This window comes from Trichosurus vulpecula, chromosome 2, assembly GCF_011100635.1.
Source record: "Trichosurus vulpecula isolate mTriVul1 chromosome 2, mTriVul1.pri, whole genome shotgun sequence".
Taxonomy (NCBI): domain Eukaryota; kingdom Metazoa; phylum Chordata; class Mammalia; order Diprotodontia; family Phalangeridae; genus Trichosurus; species Trichosurus vulpecula.
Genome location: NC_050574.1, coordinates 215,539,090 through 215,552,787, shown reverse-complemented (window position 1 = coordinate 215,552,787; position 13,698 = coordinate 215,539,090).

Genomic DNA, 13,698 nt, shown 5'->3' with positions numbered 1-13,698 from the left:
TCTTGTCAATGGTATGTGCAAATGTTTGGCAATGAATATATGTTTAGAGGAAACTGTGTCCTTTTTTTGGAGGACATGTTGCTAACCTATTAATAGTTAGGGTTGGAAAAAGGTATTGAGGGAATATTGCAGTTAATAATATCACAAACATGAATTCTCAACATTTTGAGAGAAAAAATTCTATATATTTTGTGGACACCTATGATCAAGAATCCCATGTCCCTTTTCTACGTGAAACTCTAATTTAATTTTTATATCTTTTTTATTTAACTAAATCATGGGATCCTATTTTGCATTTTCCAATACTCACCATAAATGAGTATCTACTTATATTTTAAATGGCATTATTCCTTTATATTTAAATTCAATTTTTAAAAAAATCTAGAAGAGAGAAAACATTATGACCCCGTTAAGAAATCTGGAAGAAGTCAGGTCCAAAGAAACCTTCCGGGAATTGCTAGAATGGTTAATGAGCAGAAGGAAAATAACTTACCACGGTAGCTGTGATATTCAAAGATTAGTAAGGAAGGGGGAGTTAAGTGAATCAGAAAGGCGAATATGAAAGCAACTTTTTTTTATCTGATTGGGAGAACATCACAGAATTTGATACATTCATAGAATCACATATTAGTGTGGCCACTATTTTTTTTGTTTCTGACAGCCATGAAGCAATTATCAATGAGCTGTCTCATACCTGGATCCCAATAGGGCATCATGTTTTAGACTCAATGATAGATAGATATGGCTGACATATCTTGTTCTTCATAAAAAAGAAATCTAAACTCCCTTGTCACATCACAGTTACTTTTGCTTCAGTATTTCTTGGCTCCTCTCTCCTCACTGAATTTTTGAATTCCAAAGGCAACCAAAGCAATCTAGAAACAATCAATCAATTAGCATTTATTGAACATTTACTATGTGTCAGGCACTTTGTTAAACTCTAGGGATACAAAGAAAGGTGAAAGCATAAAATGATTCATGCTTTCAAGGGGTTTATGTATTAATGAGAGACAATATGGAAATAAATGGGTATACACACACAAAGAGTAGAAAGGAGGTAACTTCTAAGGAAAAAGCTTAAGTGTCTGCAGAGATCTAGAAGGATTCTTATAGAAGGTGAGTTTTAAGCTGAGTCTTGAAAGGAAGCATAGATGTGAAGAAGCAGATGAAGATATAGAGCATTATGGGAATGGGAACCAGCCCGAACAAGAGTCTCAGCCTCTAGTCCTGGTTACTCTCCCCTCCCAAATTTTTATTCCTTTGCTAGATCTTCATTCAGATCACACACAATAACTATCAAGGCTCTATCCAGGGTCTCCTCTTTTTTCTTTATACTATGTCACTTGCTAATCACATCACCTCACATTGGGTTCAGTTATTATCTCTAAGAAGATTTATTTAGACAACCCAACCTCTATTCCGAGCTCCACTGATAATATCTATCTCCAGCTTCCTTTTAACATCTTGAATTAGAATCCCCTGTAAGCATCTCAAAATCAACATATCCAAAATTAAATTCATTATTGTTCACTCCCCCCACAACCCTTTCTTTTCCCCAACATTCCTATTATAATTGAGAATACCACCATCCTTGAAGTCATCCAGACTCACAATCTTGATGTCTTTCTTTTCTGTTCCATTTTGCCCAATATCTTCACTAGCCAGCATATTTAGTCTGTCGCCAAGTAGTGTCATTTCTGTTACCACAACACATTCATATGCTTCTTCTCAACATTCACATAGCTCTCACCCTGATGTAAGCCTTCATCATCTGTTGCCTAGACTATTGCAGTGGCCTTCTAACTATTCTCCCTTAATTGAGTCTTTCCCTACTTCAATTCCTTGTTCACTCAGGTGCCAAGGTCATGTTTCTAAAGTATAGTTATTGACCATGGCACTCTCCTATTCAGTGGGCTCCTTGGCTCCTTATTATTTTCATGATCAAATAAAATTCCTCTGTAAAGCATTAAATCTTATTTTTAAAATATATTTTATTTATTTTATTAAATATATCCCAATCATATGTAAATTTTTTAAAATATTTGTTTGTTAAAAATTTGAGTTCCAAATTGTCTCCCTCCTTTTAGTCCCTCTTCTCTCCTTAAGAAGGCATGCAATTTGATATTGATTATACATGTGAAGTCATCTAAATATATTTCCACATTAGATATGTTTCAAAAGAAAACAGACCAAAAATGGTAAGAAAAATAAAGCAAAAAAAATATGCTGTAGTCTGCATTCAGAGTTCATCAGTTCTCTTTCTGGAAGTGGATACCATTTTTTTTTTGTCATGGGTCTTTTGGAATTGTCTTGGATTATTGTCTGGATCAGAGTAGTTAAGTTCTTTCACAGTTGATCATCCTTACAATATTGCTCTTACTGTGTACAATGTACTTTTGGTTCTGCTCACTTCACTTTGAATGTGTGAGAAATGATTCACTTGAATCCTTCTTATATTCCAATCAGTATTAATCAATTCAGTGTGATTCCATAAGGGGGTAATGATTACTAGCAATTATTAGTGATATACATTGTCACTTATCTAAAAATAGTACAAAATAAACATGTACTGATACGTATTTTATATAAATCATATAGGGATAGCTAGATAAGTTCTTATAGTAGGTCTCAAACTTTAATCTACTGTCCACCATTTGTTTACCAGTTATGAAATTCATTTGCCTAACTATAGAGGTGGTACCTCTGGACCACCCTCTCTTGCCCAATGTGAGCAGGTGACCATCTTATGACTACTTGGTCAGTGAAGATGTCCTGTACTTTGCGCAACCCATGATCCTGCTGCTGATATAACATTTTTGACCAATACATTATTTTTGGTCCTTAACAGTGAGGTCTATCAACCAACGAAATTTTGTATTTTACTTAGACTCTCCTGAGTGTCTCAGTATTAAGCCCTAGAAAGCTGTGGAAAGGAGGCATCTCAAATTGTGAGGAAGATCTTAGGTCCACTTCATTAGAGGAGGCCATGGATTCTTTAATAAAGTGCTATTGGATTGGAGCTCTGCCTCAGTGGTTTTTCTTGCAGACTGAACAATTTTGGACCCCACAATGAATTCATATAAGTGTTCTCAAGTTTTTCTTAAACCATTTCCTTCATTATTTCTTGTAACACAATAGTATTCCATCAAAACCATATATCACAACTTGTTCAGCAATTTTCACATTGACAGGCATTGCCTTGATTTCTAATTTTTGCCGCTGCAAAAAGAGCTGCTATAAATGCTTTTTTTTAAATACAAATACGTCCTTTCCCTTTTTCTTTTATGTCGTTGGGATACAGGCTTAGTAGTGGTATTGCTGGGTATGCACAATTTTATAAGTCCTTTGGGCATAGTTCCAAATTGTTCTCCAGAATGGTTGGACTAGTTCACAACTCAACTAATGTTATGTTAGTGTCCCAATATTTCCACATCCCCTCTAGCATTTGTCATTTTCATTTTCTGCCATATTAGCCAGTATGATAACTTTAAGGCTATATCTCATAGTTACATTAATTTGCATTTCTATAATCAGAAGTGATTTAGAGCAGATTTCCATGTGATTATTGGCAGCTTTAATTTTTTGTGAAAGCTGCCTGTTTGTATTCTTTGACATTTATCATTTGGGGAATGGCTCTTGTTTTTATAAATGTAATTCGGTGCCCTATATATTTGAAAAAAAAATGAAGCCTTCATCAGAGAAACTTGTTGTAAATCCTCCCCCCATGTCCCCCTCCCCCAAAATCTTCTTGTTTTCATTTTGTCTGCATTAATTTGTGCAAAAGTTTTTTTTTTAATTTCACATAATCAAAATTGTTCCTTTTACTATTTGTGACCCTCTCAGTCTCTTGTTTGGTAATAAACTCTGCTTTTACCCATAGATCTAACAGGTACATTTTTTCCATGCTCCTCTAATTTACTTATGATATTGCCCTTTTTATCTAAATCATTTATCCCTTTGGACCTTAAGTCAGTCTATGCCTAGTTTCTTTCTAACCTGCTTTTGAGTTTTCCCAGAAATTTTTGTCAAATGGATTCTTACCCCCAAAGTTTCGATTTTGGGATTTGTCAAACACTAGATTACTAGGGTCATTTATTGCTGTGTATTGTGTACCTAAACTATTCTACAGTACCAGATTTTTAAAAAATGATTACCACTATGTATTATAGTTGGAAATCTCATACTGCTGAACTGCCTTCATGGTTTTTTAAAAATTGATTCCTTTGGTATTCTTGACCTTTTGTTTTTCCAAATTAATTTTGTTATTATTTTTTCTAGCTCTATAAGTTAATTTTTTTGGGAGTTTGATTGGTATTGAACTGAGTAAGTAAAAACTTAGGTAGAATCATGATTTTTATCATATTAGCTTGGCCTACCCATGAATAATTAGTATTTCTTTACTTGTTTAGATCTGTCTTTTTGTGTGAAAAATTATTTGTAACTGTTTGTATGTAGTCCTTGGGTTCGTCTTCGCAGGTAGTTTCCCAAGAATTTTATATTGTCTATAGTTATTTTAAATGGAATTCTCTTTCTATTTCTTCCTGCTGGCTTTTATTAGTAGTAGAGAGAAATGGTTATAATTTATGTGCATTTATTTTCTACAATGCTCTTTTGTAAGTTTTTAGTTATTTTAATTTGCCTTTTAGTTGATTCTCTAGAGTTCTCTAGCCATCATATAATCCACCAAGAGTGGTAGTACATTTGACTCTGTTTTATAATTTGTTTATAATCCTTCTGTTTATCCCTCATTACTTTTTTTCATTTTGTCATTCCTCTCAAGTCTATTTTGTTTCTAACTACTGCTTTCTTTTATTAACCCTCCCATTTATTATTTCACCTTTCTCTTATCTCCTTCCCTTCCTACTTCCCTTGCTGAGATAGATTTCTATTATCAATTGAGAATGTATATATTAAATTTCTTTATCAAATATATTAATTATATAATGTGTACATATGTGTGTGTATCCCCCTCTTTAAACTTTTATAGTAAGTTTCCAGCATTGCCCACCCTGCCTCCATCATTTCCCCTTCTACTGTATTTTTCTCTCTTCCCCCTTCTCCCTGTGCATCCGTTTTTCTTGCCCATCTTTTTTTATATCATTCCAACATAATTGATTCACTCCTCTTCCTGTCTCTGTAGAATCCTTCTAACTGTCCTAATAATGATAAAATTATTGTAAGAAGTTACATAAATTATCTTCCTGTATAGAAATGCAAACATTTTAACCTTCAGTCATTTATGACTTTCAAGTTTTTCTTTTTATATGTCTATTGAGTCTTGCATTTGAATGTTAAATCTATTCATTTCTGATCTTTCCATCAGGAATCCTTGAAAGTTCTTTATTTCACTGAATATACTTTTTTTCCCCTTGAAAGATTATACACCATTTTGCTGGGTAGGTTGTTCTTGTTTTAAATTCTAACTTTTACTTTCCATAATATCAAATTACAAGATCTCTGCTCCTTTAATATAGAAGCTGCTAGATCTTGTTTGATCCTGACTATAGCTTGATGGTATTTAAATGGTTTCTTTCTGACTTAAAGTATTTTTTTTTCACTTTGCCTGAGGAGCTCTGGAATTTGGCTATAACATTCCCTGGGGTTTTTATTTTGGGATCTCTTCGTGATGGTGATCAATGGATTTTAGAAATTTCTATTTTTACTCTCCAGTTCTAGAATATCAGTTCAATTTTCCTTGATAATTTCCTGCAATATGATGTCTAGTCTCTTTCTTTGATGATAGCTTTCAGGTGGTTTAATAATTCTTGAATTATCTCTCCTCAATCTACTTTCCAGGTCAGTTATTTTTGCAATGAGATATTTCACATTTTCTTATATTTTTTCCCTTCTTTTGACTTTGTTTTATTGGATCTTATTGTCTTGCAGAGTCATTAGTTTCCACTGGCTCAATTCTAATTTTTTAGAAATTAATTTTTGAGATATTATTTTCTTCAGCATACTTCTTTTTCCATTCGGCCAATTCTGTTTTCTATGGTGTTATTCTTTTTCAGTATTTTTGTCCCTCTTTAATCAATATTAATTGTCTTTAATATTTTTCCCCTTTAATCTCATTTTTAAACCTAACTTTCCTGTACCACTCATTGCATTTTGAATTTTTTTTAGGTCTTCCAGGAATTCATGTTGGGCTTCTGTCCAATTCACATTTTTTTCCTCTTGAGGCTTTGCTTGTAGCTGTTTTTACTTCATTGTCTCCTACATTCATGTCTTGATATTCCTTCTCACCATACCAGATTCTTGCAATCAGGTTCTATTTTGTTGTTTGCCTATTTTTCCACACTATTTCTTGATTTTTAACTTTATGTTAAAGTTGAGTTTTATTCCCAGTGTTTGGGGCAGAAAGAGGGACACGACTCAAACTTCAGGCTTTTTGATATGACTCTTTTCAAAGCTATTTCTGGGAGTTTGGAAGTTTTCAGTGGTTCCAAGGTAATGTGATCTGGGGAGAGGTATGGTCACTGCTCTCCTGGTCTGCACTCTGGTCTCTATCCAGGAAGGGCCCCTGGTCTCTTGATATTGCAATTAATATTGTTCCTCAGTGTCCCTGCTCCCACTTGACTAAAAATGCTCTTCCTGAGCTGTGACACAGAAATATGTATAAGCAATAGAGTTGCCAGCCGGCATCCAGTCCTGTGTCCAGTGCTAGCACAGAGGTCCTGTAAATTCTCTTTCTGAACATTTTTCAGGTCCCCTTCCTGTCTCTGGCTTGAGAACTCTGGAAGCTACTGCTGCTTCTTTCACCACCAGCCATCCCAACACTGGCGTTTCATCCATGTGGGCTCTGGGCCAGCCTCCACACCCATGTCTCTTACATCTAAGTTTTCTTGGACTGGAAAAATCTCTCTCCCTGACCTTTTGTTGGCTCCACCACTTGAGAATTATATTTGAGGAATTATTTTAAAGTTGTTTGGAAGAAATGTTGGGAGAGCTTGGCTGAGTGCTTCCTAAACTCTGCCATTTTGGCTCTACCCCCAGAAGTCCCATTAAAATTGGTTTCCCATACTTTATTTTTTCCACACATTAAATGATCCAGATACAATGGCCTACTTGTGTTCCTTACCTAGAGGGAGCAGTGGATAGATTAAATGTGAATTAGGAAGTTGTTATTGTTGGTACTCAGTTATTTAGTTATGTCTGACTCTTCATGACCCCATGGACCACAGCATGCCAGGCCCTTCTATCCTTCACTATCTCCTGAAGTCTGTCCAAGTTCATGTTTGTTGCTTCCATGACACTATCTACCCATCTCATCCTCTACCATCCCTTTTTTCTCTTGCCTTCAAACTTGTCCAACATCAGGGTCTTTTTCAATGAGTCCTGTCTTCTCATTTGATGTGGCCAAAGTATTTAAGCTTCAGCTTCATATTTGATGTTCCAGTAAATAGCCTAAATTATTTTTTAAAGTATCTACTGATTTCATCTCCTTGCTGTCCAAGGGACTCTCAAGAGTTTTGTCCAGCACCACAACTGAAACTTCTCAACTTTCCTTATAGTCCAAATCTCACAGCCATATATTACTGTTGGAAAAACCATAGCTTTGACTCTATGGACCTCTGTTGGCAAAGTGATGTCTTTGCTTTTTTAGTATGCTGTCCAGATTTTCCATAGCTTTCCTTCCAAGGAGCAAGAGTCTTTTAATTTCATGGCTACAGTCACTGTCTGCAGTGATCTTTGAGCCCAAGAATATAAAATCTGATGCTGCTTCTATTCCTTTTCCCTCTATTTGCCAGGAAGTGATGGGACAAGTTGCCAAGATCTTAGTTTGTTTTGCTGTTAAGCTTCAATTTACACTCTCCTCTTTCATCCTCATCAAGAGGCTTCTTAATTCAGAAAGTAGGAATACCTGAGTTCAAATTCTGCTTCAAGAAGCTATGAGTTGCATAATACCGGGTGAGTTATTTAACCTTTCTTACCCTTAATTTCCTCTGAGCTTCCTTCCAGTTGTATATCTAGGATCCCAAGAATAGAATGTTTACTTTGCTGCAGTAAGAGTCAATGAAATTAGGTAAATTGAGTTCATAGGGGTCATAGCATTTTTAAAAATTTCCTCTAGCTCCATTCAGTAGTGCATGAATAAGCAAAGGAGGCAGATGATTGAGGTTATCTAGTATCAGGGTTTGTCAAGATGTAAAATGGGTAAAGATTCAAGAGAAGAGGATAGTATATAGTGAATTTGGTTCACCAAAGAACACAAGTAGAAAAGGAAGGAGAGTTCAAATAGTGCAGGGATATGATAGCCCGCAAAAAGGACAAAGAAGTAGGAAGGTATGAAAGTAAGAATGAGGATTAATAACAGGGTTAGGGGTTGTAAGACATCAAAAGATAGTAAGATAAAGATTATGACTAGATCATTCATACACTATTCCACTCAGCCTGTTATATCTTCTGGTTGGCACTAGATACCAGATCAGGTTTTAACTTCATATCCCATCCAGCAATTTATTTACTCATACAATCTCACTGTATGGCCTGTTTTTCTATATCTAGGGCAGCATCTTCTACTGGACCCAAGTCTTGCAATGTTCCATCCCTCAGCCCCTTTCATCTCCTGAGAACAAACTCCCTTCCCTGATCACCTCTCCCTTTTATGTGTTATTTTCTCCTGTTGGAATATAAGCTTTCTGAGGCCCTATTTCTTGGCACATAATAAGAGCTTAACAAATGTTTTTCTTTTATTAATTTAATATTCATTAATTCATATGCTTGTATGGCTCAATAAAACTATTAAAAAAAACTTGAGGACAATTAAAAGAACATGAAATCATTATACTTCATGTCACACTTCAAAAAAAAGGACCAAATAAGGAGGAAGAATTGAATTTATATTTTTTGGACCAGAATGCACAGTTCCCCATTTATGAATTAACTTTTCTAGTGTCTGGGAATTAATAGATGAAGTCTGTCAAATGACTCAGGAAGGGAGATAATGTATAGTACCAAGTTTATACTCCTTCCTTAACTGTGCATAAAAGGAGAGGGAGCTATTGTTTTTCTGATCTCATTCTGATTAGGTCATAGGGAGAGCCGTGGAAGGATATTTGGAAGGAGGGATCTTTTTCATTGGGGTTGGGAAACAAATCAAGACTTGCCCTTGGAAATGGGGCATTCTAAGTTGACCAAAAATATTTTTTGAATTAATGAATTTTGAAATAATGAGTGAATTCACAGTAAATAGAGGAAATAAAGAAAATTATCAGAAACTATACTTGATTAGATACCAACAAAACTAAAATCGAAAGAAATGAATGAATGTTATTAGTAAAAGACTACCAAAATAGTCAAATAAAGAAATTGGGAGAGATTCCAAACAACTAAAGCAGTTGTAGACATTCTATCTATAAAAAGACAAGAAAAATGAATTAAAAGCATAAATGTCAGCAAAGATAAAATTACCCCTCTTTGTAGATGACATGGTGGCTTATTTAGAAAACCCCAGAAAATCAATGAGGAAACTAATGGAAATGATTAATACCTTTAGTAATATTGCAGGAAAACATCCAGATGAAGGAATTAGGAAATAGAAATTCCCAAACAACCAGAAAATTTTAGAAGTGCTAGCTGTAGATATGATGAGAGAGAAATTAAAGTTATAACCATCAGCAAAATAAACATAAAATTGGCCATATATGTAGATGACATGATGGTTTACTTAGAAAAATCACAGACAATCAATGAGGAATCCAATAAAGCTGATTAATAGCTTTAGTAATATATCAAGAAAATCAGGATATAAAATAAATTTTCAAAATTATCATCTCTGACTAACAGTACTAAGAAAAATGAGAAAGAAATAGAGAAATTCCACTCAGGATAACTAGAAAATGTATAAAATATTTGGTTATTAAACTACAAAAACATGAAAAGTACTTTTATAAATATACCTCAAGTAAACAAGCATTTCTTAAGCTCCTATTAGGTGCCTGACACTGTGCTCAGCACTTGTGATAAAAAGAAAAGCAAAAACAATCCCTGTCTTCAAAGAGCTCACAATCTAATGTGGGAGACAATATGCAAACAACCATGCACAAAAAAGATACGTACAAATTATATTGAACATGTTCACAGAGAGAAGGCATTGGGAAAAAAAACCACAAAGGGAATCAAGAAAAGCTTTTTGTAGAACGTGGAATTTTAGCCGAGACAATCCAGAAGATGGAGATAAAGAGGGTGAGAATTTCAGGAATGGGGGACAACCAGTGAAAATGCACCAGTTGGATGATGGAGACTCATTTAAGGAACAGCAAGGAAACCAGTGTCTCTGGATTATAGAAGGCATAGAAGGAGTAAGATGTAAAAAGACTGGAAAGGTAAGAAGGGGCCAAAATGTAAAGCGCTTTAAAAGTCAAACCAAGGATTTTATATTTGTTCCTGAAGGTAACAGGGAGCCACAGGAGTTCATCAATCCTGGGGGAGGATGTGACCTCATCTGACCTGTACTTTAGGAAGATAATGACTGCTGAGTGGAGGACGGACAACCCACTGCAATGGGGTAGGACTTGAGGCAGAAAGACCAAGCATGAGGTGATGAAGGCCTGAACCAGGATTGTGTCAGTGGAGAAAAAGTGGTATATAGGAGAGAAGTGATGAAGATAGAATAGAGAGGACTTCATAATTGACTGGATTTGGAAAACAATGAAATAATAAAGTAGGAATGCAGGGGCAATGGGACTACTAGATCATAAACTATATTATCAAATGATTATATTATATATAATATTACACGTTAAATTATATATAATACATATTATGTATTTTATTATCAAATAATAAGCATTAAAATTGTTTGGTACTATTTAAGTGGTGGAATATAATTCAATGTAAATTTAAATGGTGGAATATAATTCAATGTAAAAAACTAAGTAACACCTGGAAGCAAATTAACCCAGAGGCACAGTTTATCATAAGCTTAGTTTGGAAGTATCAACATGTGGGAAGTATCAGTATGTAGGGAAAAGTAGAAAGGTGTGGGTGGATGGGTGCTACTCTTCTGCCTTCACCTTATATTCTCTACTTCCTACTCTGTGATTTCTTGAATGTCTCTAGTTTAGTGACATGATTAACCAATTACTCTGCAAAGCCTCTTTAGTTCAACAATAGACCCAAATAAATAGGTAATGTCACATCTAATGAGAAAATATGTGTATTTTATAGAGTATGTATGTGTGCAATATACACTGTAGATTGTAAGTTCCTTAAGAGTAGGGAATGATTCATCCTTTGTATCCCCAGTGCCTGGCACATAATAGACCCAGGCTGCAGCCTGTGGACTTCTGGAAAGAACTGTCATCTACTAGACAACAATTGGCAAAGCATTAGCATTTATTTGTGAGATTTTTGTTACCATGTTGCACACATTTTTTACACCGATTTGCGTGTGGGTAGCTGGTGCACTCAAATATAGCTTAGTGAAACTACAAAATGTGAAGTCTTTAAAGAAGTGAAGTTAGTCTTGAATTCAACTGTAGTGTGTTTGGACACAGGTAGAGTTCTATTTTGTGAACCATTTTATACTCGGCAGACTGAAGGTTTTCTGAATATAGACTTCAAAGTTGTAGCTGCCTTCAGTTATACTCAATTGGCAGAGAAAACCTCCTCCCCTTCTGCTACTCAATTCTCTACTTTGAACTATGTTAGTAACTAATCTGTTCTCCTTGAGGGATCTAACAAGGGCATATATGACACAAATAATTCTTGGTGCTTTTATGGGGACTTTCATCTTGCACTCTTCCCTTTAGCCACTAAAAGAACATTTCAGAATGAATCTGGAGGAGAAGTTATGATATAAAAGAACCCTCACAGATATTTTAGGTGGCTAATCAGGTGTGTCTTTCCCTTGTCCCTTAAAGCCTCATCAATTTCAGTGGTTTCTTTTGCCTAGTCCATCTAGGCCATCTACCAATTCTGCAAACGTTGAACAGGAATTAAAAATTTACATCTGTAATATATATGTATACATATGTTATACACACATATGTATATATAAAAATACCAATATACATATAAGAAGAAGTGTGGCATGGATATAGAGGGCCAACCTTGGAGTCAGGAAGACCTGAGTGCAAGTCTTATATTTAACAGGCACTGTGTAACTTTGGGAAAGTCATTTAACCTCTGATTGTCCCAAAATAAGTGCCAGTGTGTGTTGGTAGAGGGATTTTCTTCACTGGGGTTTCTCAATACTAATTAAATAATAGGTCCTGTCAAAGATAACAACAGCAAATACGTACATATATATATATATATATATACATACATATATATACATATACATATATATGTATTTACAATAGTTATATATGTACGTATGTATATATTCCCTGCTGCATAACATTTCAATGCTGTTGGGCATGGCAGGAATAATAGCAATTTGTGGGAAAACATAGGAAATTAAAGTATTTGGTATAGCCAAAAGATGATACCAGGCCTTTCAGAGTTTTTGAGGAATTGGTGACTCAAGCACCTTGTAAGAGTTTTATAAATTGATAGCTATAATAATAGCTGACGCATAAAGCCCTTTGTGGTGTGCAAAGCACACACTCTCCATATAAATACCTTATATCTTTTAAAATTTAAACATACATGTATGTATGTATATATATATATATATATATAAAACAAAATTTAATATATTAATTACACAATAAACATATATTAAACTCATATAGTTCTCACAGTTCTATGTAATTCTAGTAAGTGCTGGAGGTATCATTATCCACATTTTAAAAATGAAGAAACTTAGGCTCAGAAAGATGAATTAGCTTGCCCATTGTTAAAAAAAAAACACTAAGCATTGAAGGCAGGATTTTAAGCTTGCTTTTCCAGTCTAATGAAGTGGTTTGGATACTTTGAAGAAGACTTAGTCTTGCCATTCAACATTGACAAATATAAGCTTTGGTTTGGTGTGTTTTTGACTTATTCAGATGAAGTCCATGTGGCTTAATTTGAAACAACCATGAGTGGGAGCTTAGAGGAGCAGACAGAAGTGATAAGAGACAGATGTTACGGTAACACATACTCCAGAGTGAGGCATCAGCTGATAATTCCAAAACAGGATAGAGGAAGAAAAAGAAGAGATACAATTAGTGATGCAGAGATGTCGGCAGAATCTCAACTACAATGGTCTTCAGGTCAGTGTCAGGAGGAGGAAGAAGTACAGGATGGTCTTTTGTGAATCTGCACCCTGGATTTAACACATCATCATGCCAGATTTCGGCCATTCTTCTTGAGTCAGTGGGTAGGACTTCTGAGACCTTTGTCACTCCATGTCATGAAAGGTCTAAGATATAGTTGATAGCTAGAAGTTTCATCGGAAGTGGCAGGGTCTCTCACAGGCTCATCTAATTGATTCTCCATCACTTATGTCACATGTGAGCATTCACCAATTTGAGAAATTGCATAGGATATAGAAGGTCCCAGAGCTGGGAGGAGGTATAAGGTAGGAAATGGTTTATGGTTACATATCTGGAGAGAAACAGTTCTTATGGTCTAACATAGACGCATATGAATGTATGTCTATATATGACAGTGATTATAGATATATAAGTATATGTATGTGTAAGTATATGTATGTATGGGTATGGTTTTGTGTGTGTGTGTGTGTGTGTGTGTGGCCAATGTGATACCCACAGTGGCTGCTATGAATATGCTGGTGTATTCCCAACTTTGAATCACAAGATATAA